Source organism: Gossypium hirsutum, chromosome D05, assembly GCF_007990345.1.
Source record: "Gossypium hirsutum isolate 1008001.06 chromosome D05, Gossypium_hirsutum_v2.1, whole genome shotgun sequence".
In the NCBI taxonomy this organism is placed as follows: Eukaryota; Viridiplantae; Streptophyta; class Magnoliopsida; order Malvales; family Malvaceae; genus Gossypium; species Gossypium hirsutum.
In genome coordinates, this window is record NC_053441.1 from 14,752,869 (window position 1) to 14,768,762 (window position 15,894).

General features: G+C 29.3%; 2 long non-coding RNA genes across 2 annotated transcripts; one reads left to right on the plus strand and one right to left on the minus strand.

Annotated features, from left to right (window-relative positions):
- Positions 1–11,418: 11,418 nt before the first annotated feature.
- On the plus strand, positions 11,419–13,518 carry LOC121217762 (uncharacterized). Its single transcript, XR_005913937.1, has 3 exons — positions 11,419–11,580; positions 12,017–12,086; positions 13,333–13,518. It is a non-coding gene; the product is annotated as an uncharacterized lncRNA (long non-coding RNA).
- Positions 13,519–14,697: 1,179 nt separating this feature from the next.
- Positions 14,698–15,334, minus strand: LOC121217761 (uncharacterized). The gene is made up of 2 exons (XR_005913936.1): positions 15,210–15,334; positions 14,698–14,773 (listed from the first exon to the last, which is right to left on the minus strand). It is a non-coding gene; the product is annotated as an uncharacterized lncRNA (long non-coding RNA).
- Positions 15,335–15,894: the final 560 nt, after the last annotated feature.

Consider the following 15,894-nt stretch of genomic DNA (forward strand, 5'->3'; position numbering starts at 1 on the left):
AAGAAAACAAATATGGTCATCTTCTTACTTGAGAATTAAGTGCCGAAAGTTCCATAGGAGAGTAATTAAGTTCAGCCATGGTAAAATTTATGCATGGTAAGGTATTCTTTTATCTGTTTCTTTTAATTTTTGAGTTTTTGATATCGTTGCAACTAGGCCCGTATCTTCGATTTTGAAACTATTAAAGATTTTGAATGTTTCTATTGATGAATCTAGTGATTTATATGTTAAATCATGAATTTGAAATATTATTTGTTATTTAAAAGTATTTTGTTAAGTGATTTTTGATGAATTTATCGATTACGGACTAAATTACTAAAATAATAAAAGTACAAGTATTTTTTGTGAAATTATTGCAAAAATGAGCTGAAATGGAGACTATGAATATTTGGATAGTGGAAAATTGCAATAAAATGGTTAATTTTCATGTTTTAGGCTCGGAGGCTAAATTAAATAAAAGTAAAAATTTAGGGTCAATTTGGTAAAAATGTCAAAAATGACTAAATTACATAAAATACATTGTTTTATTGTCTAAATTAATAAATTGAATGAAACTATTAATTTAGATCAAGATCAAGTGGAAAAAATCGAGGAGCATAAAAAATTACCAAATAGCCTCTGTACTTTGACATTTTTGCGATTTGGCCAGGTAAGTTCGTATGTTGAAAATTTTAATATTTATTTAAATTGATGAATGGTATAAAATGATGTATGTATGTATGTATGTATGTATGTATGTATGTATGTATATATATTCCATTGTTGGAAATGAATCATTATCTGAGTTATAATATTAAATTTTGATGTTCATTTTGAATTGAACGCAGGATAAAGTATATTCGTGTTTTGGTGTATTATGGGGGGTTTGGAGTGGTGATGGTATTGGAGGGAGATATCGACATATTACCCAAGTAAACCGATGTTCAACCTTTTTTGCTAACTCTCGAATTATACGTTCTATTTGGCGTGATTCGGGTGGATCAGCTCTTTTGAGCTTCTGTTGGTGTGTTCGGGTGGACCAGCTTTATGAGCTTTTATTGACGATATACTCTTATCCGTAAGTCGTTATTTGAATGGAAAATCTCAGTAAGGTAATATGTTTAATGAATTTGAAAGATCTGTTATTTATTGAATATTGATCTGAACATAAATAAATTCAACAATTGAGATTGTGGATGATGCTTAGATTTATGCTAAACTATAGTTACATTATATCATGTTTAATATTAATGATATACAATGAAATGGTAAATGAAAAAAATGGAAATATTCTTATTAATGATATACAATGAAATGGTAAATGAAAAAAATGGAAATATTCTTACGTTCATGAAAAGCTAGTATGATTCAAAAGGTGTATTTTCTTATAAAATGGTTTATCATGTGATTGACTACGAATGAGTTGTATACATAAATGCACTAACTTGTGTATTGGTGATGGTGATTAGGCTTATGTCAAGCTTGAGATTATGATTGATGTTTATGCTTATGTCTGGTATTATACAAATGAAATGAGTAAGAAAAGGTAATGAAATGGTAAGTTCATTATTGAAATGCAATATGACGAAAAAGAGATTGATGAATTGAATGATGTACTTATATATGAGAAATTACGTATGTTATGGATGAACTTACCTTTGATGTGAATAAATGTAACAGCCCGATTTTTAGTGATGTCGGAAACAGTGGTTCGAGACCACCAAATCCAGCAAAATAAGCTCATAAATTTTTATTATTTAATATTTACAAGCCAAATGTGGTTTTTAAAATATTTTTGAATTAGTAATTTGTGTTCTATAAGGCTTTATTAGGTTAAGTGATTTAGAAAAGAGGTATCGAGATCTCAGTCCTATAAACTGAGCCATAAATATTTCTATAAATATTTACGAGGTGTCATTAAGGTAGTATTAAAATTTTGTTAGAAAATTTTAACGTTTTGGTAGTTAATTAATTAAAAAGGACTAAATTGAAAAAGGTGCAAATCTTGCTAATTAAAGAAATAGTAATTAAATAGCCTAAATAGTAAATAAAGGAGGACTAAAAGGGCAATTGGACCCATATGGGATGGCTGAGGCGGCATAAGCATAGAAAAAAAATCAAGGAATTGATGTGAAATAATGGTAAAATTGTAAATTTTGCCAAATTTAAGTGAAATAAAAAGAAAATTAAAATTCTAGACATTTTCATCATCATTTTTTAGTGCTGCAATAGCCATTGAAGAGGATTTAAGCTGTTTTTTCAATATTTACTTCATGTAAGTTTAATTCTTACTCTTTCCTTGAAATTTTTATGTTTTGGGACTTTTACAATTAGATCCAACTAACCATTTCATTAGTTTTTGATTTTATTGAAATTTTTGGAAGATACCATTGATAATTTTATATGATTTTAGTTATCAGATGATGAAATTGAGATGTTGATGGATATTTAAAGATATTTTATTAAAGAATTTTGGATGAAATCATGATTTAGGGATTAAATTGAAAAGTTGTTAAATTCATGGAAACTTTTGAAATTTTATGGAATTCATGGGATGTTATTGATATATATGAAAATATCTAGGCTTGAGATAAGGATTTAAATTGCATGAATTTCACTTTTCGAGCCTAAAGATGAAATCGTCATTAATTAAAAGTATAGGGGCAAACGGTAATTTTGCCTAAGATGTGACTTATATTGAATTGAATGTAAATTGTATTAAATTGATGTTAAATTTTCTTGTATAGATCCGGATAGATCCAAAACGGGGTTAGATCGTGGAAAAGAAAAAAATCAGATTAGTAGTTTACAAGTCACGAATAATTGTCGAGGTAAGTTCGTGTAACTTAATTGTGTGTATATATATGGTTATATTGAGTGTTCAATATGTAAATTGTTTAAATGTCAGATATGTGTATGTAATTAATCTCATAACTAAAAATCCCTGATAAATAAATAAGTCCCGTTTGGATAATGAGATTCAATGGATACAAGGTTTTGTTTCCTAAAATGGTAGTGTTCCTGCATATGTTGCGGACGTACCATAGCTCGAAAGAGCGTCCCGTTACAAGCCTTCTCAAGCTTCATATTATAGTGTTCTTGCGAGCTTCCCATTAAATGCTCTTGGAGCATCTTGATCGGTTGTAACCCTACATGTGTTGTGGGCACACGCAACTCTTATGAGTGTCCCGTTATATGGATCTTCGTGAGCTTCCCGTTATAGGCTCTTTGTGAGCTTCCCGTTAGTGCTCGCTTGAACTTCCTGTTATATGGCTATCCGGTACTACTCGTTAATTACTCTTCGGAGCTACTCGTTAATTGCTCTTTGGAGCTACCTGTTATAGGCTCTTTCTGAGCTTCTCGTTATATTACCCGAATAAGCTTCCCATTACAAGGCTCGATGAGCTTCCCGTTATAGTGCTTGAGAGAGAGCTTTTTGTTTAAGTGCTCATAAAAGCACTCCCATATATGAATTGACGGATTTATAGTATTGTGCACTTCTAGTGTACTACCCAAGTATCCATCGAGATTTCAAATGATTCAACGAGTGAAATTCTGACATGAGAACATGTGAAATCAAAATGAAACTATTATCTGGATATGCATGAAATACTTGAAAACTCGATACCTGATGAGCTTATCCTTGTTCTTGTTATCCACATGAAATACATGACTAACATGTTTGTTGAGGTTATATGTGTTAGGCTAATTGCCAAATTGCTTTGGATGTATTATCTGGATATGCATGTTTGTAAATGAATGGTAAGTTAATTTCACGTTATATGAACTTACTAAGCATTAAGTGCTTCCTCTATCTTATTTCCTCTATTTTATAGTACTCGGAGGCTCGTAAAGGTTGGAAGCTGGTCGGAGCTACATCACACTATCCCCCGAACTTTTTGGTATATATATAACTAGTAAACTAATTTTGGTAATAATGACATGTATAGGTTAAATGTTACCATTGATGACAATTTAATGTTGGTTGAAATTAGCCATTGAAATGGCTATTAAATGATATGTTTTGATATGTAAATAGTCTTAATATGCTTGATGAGTATGTTTAAAAGGGTGTATGAGGAAAATCATATAAGTATATTGGATACTAGTTTATGATAGTGTATTTGGTAAAACATGTTTATAAGTATTAGGCTATCTTGGTGAGTTGGACATTTGATTAATATGTCATGCATAAGACTTGAATTTGGCTAAGTTTAAATGTCTCGAATTGGCTCTAATGTTAATATAGGTGGAAGGTGAAATTGGGTGAACAATAAGGCTTGGAAATAACCTTATTTTGTCCAAACGAGCAGAGATATGGGCGTGTGTCTCAACCATGTGTGACACACGGCCTAGCACATGGGTGTATGTTCTAGCCTTATGTCCCCTACATCTTAAAATTTTAAAACAGAATGCTCAGAATTGATCGCACAGCCAGGCACACGAGCGTGTGGCTTTGCTGTGTGACCCCTACACTTAAATGTATTGCAAGTCAAAGAGTTACACGGGTTAGGGACACGGCCTAACCACAGGGGCGTGTGTTCCCTACATGTAACAGCCTAATTTTCAGTAGTGCCGAAAACAGTGATTCGAGATCACTAAATCTGACCAGTGAGTTTTAAAATTTAATAGATAAATACATATGAGTCAAATGTGATTATAGAAGAATTTTGGATTAGTGAATTTTGTGATTTAAAAAGAAATTAATAAGTAAATTTAGTCTAAAATGAGGTATCGAAACCTCAAACTCATAAACCGAGCCATAAATATTTTTAGAAATATTTATAGAGTGTCATTGAGTTGGTATTAAAGTTTCGTTAGAAAATTCTAACGTTTGGATGGTCAATTAATTAAAAAGGACTAAATTGAGAATAATGCAAAAATTTGTTAAATTATGATTAAATAGCTTAAGTGACTAATAAGGAGGGATTTAAAAGGCAATTAGGTGGACGATTTGGGCAAGAAAATCAGGAAGAAAACAAGGAGAAACAAGGGTAAAATTGGAAATTTTGCAAATTAAACATATAAAACAAAGACAAAATTGAAAAATCTAGAGATTTCTTCATTAGTTTGTAAGTTTTGACTTTTGCAACTAGGTCCAACTATTGAATTCATTAGTTTTTGATTCCATGAGTGATTTTGTAAGTTACCAAGAAGAAGTGCTGGAATTTTATGATGAATTATCATAGATTTGAAGCTTTAATTTCATTATATTATGATTTTATTAAGTGATTTTAGTAGAGAATGATTTTTGGGACCTAATTGTGAAAAAGCTAGGAATTGGGGTTTTGTACTGAAATTTTGAATATCAAAGGTTGTATAATAGGCTAAAATGATTAGATAAAGTGTTATTTGAGGAAGAATTAGTTTAATTAAAGTGTTAATTGAGTAGGGACTAAATTGTAAAAATTGTAAATTTTGAGGTAAAAGTGTAATTTCAAAAATTAAAGTGCATAATTTGTGAAGTGAATTAGTATTGAATTAGATGCTAATTAATGGAAAAAATTTATATTATAGATCAGGAATCCGAAGATAAACGCGAAAAAGAGAAAATATCAAACTAGTCCCTAAACTTTTACAACTCCTACAAATTGGCCTAGGTAAGTTCATACGGCTGAAATTTTATGATTAATTGTTAATGTGGGAATGATTTAATGTATTAATTCGTGTATTGTTGTTGAATTATGATTATTGTAAAAATGTGAAAATCAAATTGTAAGTTCAAATTAAGGGATATGCAGGATTGAGTATGTACGTTCAGTAACCAGTGATGAATTAACGAATAAGTCCATGGTGGATCCATGGCAAAGTGTGAAATGTAGGTATGATAATTCAGTAAAGAAAACCATACTGAATAGTTGAACGTAGGTATGGCATTTCAATAACGAAAACCATACTGAGTTGTGAAAGTAGGTATGGTATTTCAGTGAAGAAAACCATACTGAGTTTTAACACTGTAAAGGATTCAAACAAATCGTGGCACCGGGCAAACGATGTACTCAAATCCATAAGACGATCCTTAATTTGACAATTATTTGTAAGTGCAGTTGAAGCTAAATGTTGGAATATAAGTTGATATCTGATATTGAGCTCGATTGAGTAAATTCATTGTTTGAGATTGTGGTTGGCAGGAAATGTTGTATTATACTTGTTTATTATAATTGTTAGTGAAATTTTGGTGAGATTTTATTATGAGCATATGAACTTACTAAGCTTTCTGTAAGCTTACTTGTGTGTGTTTGTTGTTTCTTGTAAATTGATATGAATATATGTTCGAAGGATCGGATCTACATCAAGGATCACACTATCCAAATTTTCTCCGGTAGATTTTGTTAAACAACTTTTTAATTTATATGGCATGTATAGGGGTTGAAGTAATAAAGTAACAGTATGAATGATTAAGTATGCAAAGTAAATCTGAATGTGATGGTTGAGGTAGATATTGAAATATACACGTTTTAGCTTGAAATGGTTGATTATGTTTAAGTCCGGTAATGCCTCGTACCCTGTTCCGGCGTCGGACACGGGTAAGGGGTGTTACACTGCACCTTGAAAAATTTTGAAATTTCGCGAAAAATTTTCTGAGTTTCCGATTTAGTCCCGATTCGATTCTAAAGTGAAATTTGAGCCTCGAGGGCTCTCATAAGGTACTTTATGAATAATATCCAACATGAATGTTAAATAATAATATAAAATGTTTGTATTTAATCTGTTTATTCCGATAATACTCTATAACCCTGTTCCGGCGACAGATACGGGTTAGGGGTATTACAATAAATATACTAATTAGTGAGTTGATGTTGTTATATAAGTTTATGCTTAGTAAATGGAATGGATAGTAAGTAAAGGAAATAATTCATAGTTTTATGAAAAGGTTAATGATGGTGTATAATGTTTATAAAATTCTATTAAGTTAGGAATGAAAAATATATATGATGTTGATAGGCTTACTCATTTATGAGTTGATGGTTATGTAATGGATAAATCTTGAGGTATTGGTATAGGTTTATATTTAATCTATAAAGTTCATTGTTGAAATGGAATATTATGTTTAAAGTTTATACGAGCTTACTAAGCATTCATTGCTTACATAGTTGTTTTTCCCTTACTTTATAGATTATCGTAAGCTTGATCGGGTTGGAAGCTTGTCGGAGATCTATCACACTATCTAGCTATAATATCGGTAGATTTTGACATTTTGGGTCATGGTTATAATGGCATGTATATGTGGACTTATGTTTAAGGTTTAGTTAATGTTTATGACTTGTAATGTTGTTTTGAAGTGTGGAATTCATGGTATTTTCATACCTTGATGGTTGGTATGTTTGTGGTACTTTGATGCTAAATGCTTGATGTTTATTTTGTCAAGTTGATGCAAGGTTTTATGACCAAACTTGGTATGTGATGATGAGGCTTCATTGTGGTCATTTGAAGTAAGTTTTGGTATAGAAATAGGTTAGATATAAATGCCAAATGAATGATCAATTATGCATATGTTTTGGGTGAATTTGATGAATTGTGTTTGCTGAGCTTAAATGGCATATTGGTTGTATGGATTTATGGCATATTGAAAGTGGTTTTATTATGCATGTTTTGGCATGTTTTGGTGTTTTTTTCATAGATGCTTTTGGTTTGTAGGTTCAAGGTTGATTTGGGTGAAAGGAATGACTTGAAATTGGCCTATTTCTTGTCCACACTGCCTAAGGCACAAGTGAGTGTCTTAGCCGTGTGTGACACACGGCCACACGACACGATTGTGTGTCCCCTGTAGGTTTTTAAGGTTGTATTTCGAGTGTTACATAGCCTGACACATGGTCGTGTGGCATAAGTCAGTGAGTTACATGGGCACGGACACGGGCTGGGACACGACCGTGTGTCCCTATTTCGATTGTTACATGGCCTGAGACACAGGCGTGTGTCTCCGTGTGACCCCTACAGTCCAAATTTTTCTAACTTTTTCTTAAACTTTCCAAATGTTTTCAATTTAGTCCCTGATTGTCTTTATTATATTTTTAGGGCCTCGAGGGCTCGATTAAGGGACACTATGAATTTATTTAAATGAAATTAGATTATATTTGGATTGATGTATGAATTGAATGGTTTACTGTTCTATTTGCTAGGTAATGCTTCGTAACCCTATTCCGGTGACGGATACGGGTTAAGGGTGTTACAGGGTGCAAGAAACTTTAAATTTACCACTTAATCAAAATATTATTTTGATTTTTTTAATTTTATTATCCATATTTTATTATCTCCTTCAATTGGATATATTGATAAACTTGTTGATTGAGTTAGTGTCATGGGTTAATGACAACACTAGAACCAACAATTGTAGTGCTTTTAGTATTCTTAATATCATGTATTTACGTGTTTAAATTTCGTTTTACTCACAATTTAATCTATTTTTTAAAATTTCAATATTGTGCATATTCCATGTGTTCTTATTAATAAGTTTTAAGACATACGTTTCATTATTTATCATATGTTATTTTTAAACACACTTTTGTGTTCTAAGTATATAGTTTACACAAGTATACGTATGTAAAAAAATTTCTAGTATATATTATAATAATAATGTAAAACTAATTTAACTATTCTTATTTTAAAATTTTTAAACAAATTATATTTGTTTGATATGATTGTTTTTGTACTCATATAAATTACGAATGTGATGTGATATTATATAAATATTAGATTAATTCGAAATTTTATTAGCACAAAAATTATAATTAAACTGTTAAATATAAAAGATGAGTGGTAGATATTGCAAGTGCATGAAAGGGTATGCCAAAGCATGTAAGCTTTATCTTGTCTACATTGTTCTTTATGTTGTAAGCCATTATGTGATGTACTGTTTTTCTTATGAAAGAATATATCTGTTGGAGCACAAGTCACGTCAATGATTCTTCCATCTCAAACGTCATAAATTATTTTGAGTAATGGTAGGAGGGATTTAATTTGGTTAAATAAATTATTAAAATTTGGATTAGTTAATACGATTCAACGAATTCTAAAGATTTTTCCTAATCAGTACTTTAAATAAAATTTAGAATCCAAATTTTGTGAATTAGAAAAATAATTAGAAGAATGATGCGGGTGGTTGAAAATCAAAATCAAATATTTTTGGGGGTTTGAAGATGAGTTTATACTTCTCCATCGAATATCGTCTCATGGCTCTAATGTTTCGACCGGGCATTGGCTTTTGACAAGAGCACATTTGCCTAGGCGCGTAGCCATTTTCATTAGTCCTGTGATTATTGCTTTTGAAAATGATTAAAACATTTTAATGGTGATGGGTTTTAATTGATTTTCCTTTTTAAGAATATGATAAGGCGTCATTATTAGAGATAACATAAGAAAGTAAAGCATATCTAATTAATTATGTTATCACTCAGCATGGTACATCATAAATAAATTATTTCACTCTCCACACTCCTCATTTATTAACAAAACTTATTTTATTTTATGCAAATAAATCATACTTTGTTTATGAAAATTTAATATAAGTTTGAATATATTATATAATAAATAATAAAATATATGGTTTGTAATTAATTAACAATAAAATATGAAATTTGTACGACATTAAAATTTAAAAAATTAGATTAAATTGTAAGTAAAACAAAATTTAACACATGGATATATCATATTAAGAATAGTAAATGAATACAACTATTTATCATAGCGTGGTCATCAATCCTAAATTGGTGTCAAGTTAGTTTGTGACAACATCTTAATCAACAACGTTATTAATATATGCAATTAGTGGATGTAATAAAGTGTGCATAACACAATTTTACATAAAACCCCCTGCAAAATTTCAAAACATAACTAACCCAATTCCAGTATTTCAATCAATGCATTTATATAATTAAATCTTACTTGACATATTGACATAACAACTTAATTAATAAAAATCCTATTATCATTTCTAATTAACTCATAAAACTAATCAAGTCATTTCAATTCGATACCAATGCCATAAAGGACTTCTACCATTTTACTAATATAATCATCAAAACACATAATATCTTACTTTACAACAAAACTATATAACATACCAAAATAGCTATTATAATTCTTATGTACATGCCACTTTCATTTAAGAAAGAAAACATCACCGAAATCTCTATGCAGGAGTCAGGATTGACCTGGATGCTAAACCAAGACTCAGACCCCTTTTTCAACCTACGCACGAAAACAACTGTACGCTGAGTATTTTATACTCAGTGGTATTACCATAATTCAAATTATAATAACAATAAAGAATTATAATTACGAAGCATGTAACTATCCGATTTCTTAAATATCAATTAATTCATAAACTTTCATTATTTAACAATAACAATACAATTTTTAGCTATTCTTCAATCTCAATCACATATCACATGTAGCAATTTCAATCACTACATAAACATTAAATTCATGCCTTTTATTTTCAATATCAATTTCAATCTGCAAATTTTAAATTTTCTCATATTCAATACCACAATCGATCAAATTCATTTGATTTTATCATTTCAATTATTCACCCTATTAACAATCTGGACTTTGACGGATACACGAATTCCAACCCAAACACACCAATACGGCACATTGTGCCTAAAACGGTACATAGTACCTGATCAGTATACGACACATAAGTGCCTGAAACGACACACGAGGTGCCTGATACGACACATAAAGTGCCTGAGATACGACACATAAAGTGCCTAATCGGGAAAGCCGATAAATCCCTTACTCTTCCAAATCCTATGGCATGCCAACTATGTAATAGCCCAATTTTCAGTAGTGTCAGAATAGTGATTTGAGATCACTAAAATCGATGAAAAAGTTAGAAAAATTTATTAATTAATAATTATAAGTTAAGTGTGATTTTAGAAATATTTTTGAATTAGTGAATTTTGTGATTTAAAAGAAATTGTTAGGTAAATTGAGTCGAAAACGAGGTATCGAGACCTCGATATCATAAACTGAGCCATAAATATTTTTATAAATATTTACGGAGTGTTAATAGGGTAATATTAAAGTTCTGTTAAGAAATTTTAACGTTTCGATGGTTAATTGATTAAAAAGGATTGAATTTTAAAAAAAAGAAGAAATGTATTCTCGGGACTTCATTCCGGTAAATTAGAATTGTAAATATTTATTATAAATATTTACGAAGCTAGTTGTGTAGTTAATCAGGTTTTGATTAAGTGAATTTGTCTAAATTGTGGTTAATTATGAAAAAGGATAAAATTGCAATAGAGATAAAAGTTTAATTATAGATTAAAGAAAAGTTAAAAGGACCAAATAGACAATTATGCCAATTGTTAAAGTTGAGGCGGCATAAGTATAAAAATCTGAGATTTTTATGTGTTAAAAAAATATTATTATATTATAGTAATGATTATGTTTTTATATTATATTATTAATATATTATATTATATTATATATATACATAAAACAAAAGAAAGAAGAGAAAAAGAAAGAAAAGAAACAGAATAGAAGAGACGAAACAGAGAAAGAAACAGAGAGCAAAACGGGCAGAGAAGGAAGGAAAGAAAGAAAGAAAAAGAAAAAGAGAAATTTGAGGTTTTAAGGTTCCAAGCTCAATTGGTAAGTCAAATTAAGTCCTTTTCTTATAATTTTTGAGTTTTTGGAATCCTAGAGATAAATACTACTTGATTTATGTTGATATTTTGAAAGTTAGTAGATTGTCAGACATGAGTTATGTTGAATTAATTGATGAACTAGAGGTTAAAATGATTGAATTTTAAGTTAGAAGTTAGTAAAAGATTGATTTGTAAAATAAGATATAAGTTTTGAATTGATAGGGATTAAATTGAAAGAATCCCGAAATTAGGGATTTATGGGGAAATTGAAGAATTAAACTGAGTTTATAGTAAGAATTAAGAGAGAATATAGAGTTAGAATGGAAAAATAAAATTAGTATTGATAAGGGATTAAATTAGAATTTGGGTAAAGTTTAGGTATACAGGAAATATTTTAATGAAATTGAGTATTAATGATTTTTAATTGTTTAATTACGTAGCTAATGTCGTGAACGAGTCATTGCCCGAGAAAGGAGAAGGTGGACAAGGATTGACTCGGGAGAAATTTCGGTTAGTATTACTATAATTCGAATTTAATTATTAATTATTAAAATTTAAATTAATATACATAATAAGAAAATTGAGGTAAGCATCCCGACTGAATTGAATGATAAATACGTATTGGTATTGAATTTATTAATAGTAATTGTTGAATTTTGAATAATATGTTTAGTATAAAAAAAATAGATGAATATTGATATTGAATTGTACATGAATTTGATTGGAAAATGAATTAAAAATATATATATGAATGGAATAAAAGTGAATTAAATTGTGAATAAGTGTGATATATGTGACTGGTGGAATAAGTAGTAAATTGTAATGACGGAGAAATGATAAATCCTTTTTGAAATAATTTTGTAAAGCATTTAAATAAATGAGATTCAGATTTAATGCCCAAGTAGATGGAATTTAGAGCTACCAGGATATTAGTGGCATGCCATTAAGGAACTTATTAAGGAACTTTAGCGCGCTCTCTGATATTAGCACGTTGGTGCTCTCTGATATTAGCACGTTGGTGCTCTCTGTTTAGCACATTTGTGCTCTCTGTATTTGTTCCGTATATCCGGGGTGTTCTGTAAAATCTACTTTGGGCTAAGATTATAAGCTGTGGACAAAAGTGAATCATTAATATGTTAAGGTATGTTTTCTAAAGTTTATATGTACAGTTTTAGGCATAATGTGCCGTATTGGTGTGTTTTGGTTAGATCCGTGTATCCGCCAAGGTCCGAGACAAGTTAATAGGGGTAAATGAATAATTTTGCTAATATAAATTTTTATTGAATGATCTTGAATATGAATTGAAATAGCTATTGTTAAGAAATGAGAAGTGAAAATAAAATAATTTGAAAGAGTGAAATAATATGTGAATTTAACTGAATACAAGTTATTGAAATTTAGTTATGGATTTAATGAATAAATTGCGTGTTAAAAGATTTAAAGTACATATTGAATATAAATAGAATGGATAATGAATGAGTTGATAAATTGATTGAATTTGTATGAATTGGAATGAGATGTGAAAAATTCCATGAAATTGAGATAGTGGAATAAGGTATAAATACAATTAAATACAAGATTTGAATTATTGCTTATTGTTATTAATTATCAAGTTGATTTAATGTATGAGATAATTAATGAATAATTGTAGACATAAATAAAATATATATAATTTATCAATTAATGTTATTAATTTGAATTATGGTAATACCACTGAGTATTCCCATACTCAGCGTACAGTTGTTTCCGTGTGCAGGATTGTAGAAAACCAGTGTTCGATTCAGCATCCAAAGTAATCCCGACCTCAAAGACATTTTAGTGATGTACCTTTCTGTTGATAATGTGGCATGTACCTAGGTAATTTATATACCTAAGTGATGTATAGGGATTAGTCATTTTGAATGTTGTATTTATGATATTGGTAAAGAAAGATGTGTGAGTATGTGATAATGTTTGGCTTTTAAAATGGTTAAGTATGAAAATCAAGAAAGGGTAAATTTTGCAAAGAAACAGAATTCAGACAGCAACAGCGACGTAACTTTGAAAAATCACCTAAGATAGTATAAAATGAATTAGAGGGTGAATGATATATGAAATTAAAGATTGTTGAGTCTATTTTTATAGAAAAATAACTGTTTAGAAAAAAGAAATTTATATTTTAAGATATATGAATTTTAGTGAGACAGGGTCAGAACTGTTTCTGGAGTCCCCTGTTCCGAGTTTAGAAAATCACTACAATTGGTATAAAAATAGTTATGAGTTGTAGTTTATATGTATAGAATCTTTATTGAGTCTATTTTCTGTAGAAACAAGTGGTAATATCATATGAAAATCCTATAGTGAGAATTTATTTTTAATACCAAGGGGTCAGGACAGTTGAGTGAAGAAACAGGGGAGACTTTAACTAATAAACTGTACTAATTGGCCAAACCAAAAATTCTGAAAATTTTATGGTAGAAATATATATGAATCTGGTTTCAGGGAAAATTTACGGAATTAAATTTCGAGTCTCGTAGCTCGAGTTATAATCAATTTAGTAACTGTTGCGCGATTAGGCAGATTACTGTAAACAGTGAAATAAATTTTCAAAACAAATTTTTATGCCCCGAATTGTAAGATAAGTTAGGTAATGCTTCGTGCTCGACTCCGGAAACGGTCTCGGGTAAGGGGTGTTCCAAACTATATCCCGACTTAGCCCGACTAGTTAATAGGGTATTCAAATTCTCAATTCACTTTCATTTCCAATTCAAGATCATTTTTCCACTTTCTAATCAATTAACAATTTAATACCAATACATATATCAAATAATCACATATAACCATATTTCGATTCAATTCAAACCACTTTTCAATCAATACACAATTCATATACTCACACATATTCATAAATTATTTCACTTTATTTAATTCATATTTTAAATTCATTTTCCAATCAAATTCAAATCACTAATTACTTTTCAATCAATATACATTTCACTACTCACATATTTCCATCATTCGATTCAATTTGATTCAATTCAAATCACTATTATCACTTCAATTGCTTACCTAATTTTACTTACCATGCATTTAATTAAAATATAACAATTAATAATAACTAAATTTGAATTATAGTAATACAAACCCGAATTTGCTCGATTATTCCTCAACGACCTTCTCCTTCCCTTTTTGTGCCGATACCTCGAATTCTTTATTAGCTACGAAAATTAAATAATTAATTACAACAAAAATTTTACAATAAAAATAAAATTTCTATCAAATTTTATACTTTAATTCCAATTTAATCCTAACTAGATTTATCTACTTTTCTAATTTAATTCACACTCTATTTCTATTCAAATTTCTTCTAAACTCAAATTTATCTACTAATTTTTTCAGCATTTTTCACTAATTTCGAATTTTCCTCAATTTAATCCCTAAAATTCAAAACTTATAGTTTAGTTTACAATTCAATCCTTTATTCAATTCCAAATAAAATCTCTATCAAATAAATCCTCAATTCCATCATTTATTCAACATAAACCCTACTCAAAAATCTATTAACTTTCAAAATTTCAACTTAAATCCAAGAGTATTTCACTCTAGGATTCCAAAAATATCAAATTTATGAGAAAATGACTTGATTTAGCTTACCTATTAAGCTTCAAAATCTCAATTTTCCCCCTTTCTTTTCTTTCCCTTTTTCTTCCCCTGTTTTCGTCTCTTTCTCTGTTTCTTTTCTGTTCTTCTTCTCTTTTTCTATTCTTTTATTTCATTTGTTTTCTTTTACTTTTTGTTATAATAATATAACATATAATAATTAATATAAATATCTTTTACCACACATGTCATATTCATAACCATACATTTGTCTTAATCTTATTTATTTCACAATATAATAATAATAATAATAATTTAATAATATATTTTAACTCATAAAAATCTTAGATTTTTATGCTTATGCCACCTCAAATTTGGCAATTGGCATAATTACCTATTTAATCCCCTTTATTTTATTTTAATCTATAATTAAACTTTCACTTTTATTGTAATTTAATCCTTTTTACTAATTACTCTTAATTAGACTAAATTCACCTAATTAATACCTAATTAAGTACTAAACTAAACTCATAATTACTTCTAATAATTATTTTTGAACTCAATTTACTAAGACGGAGGCCTGATATTATACTTTTCGAAAGCCCGTGAATTTTTGGCTCATTACATGTTAATAGGGTTATGTGTGTGCTTGTACGTTAAATGTGATTGTATGAAGATCATTACAGTGTATATTGGGATTCATCATTTGTTACGGATCACCAAGAATTATATGTCTCTA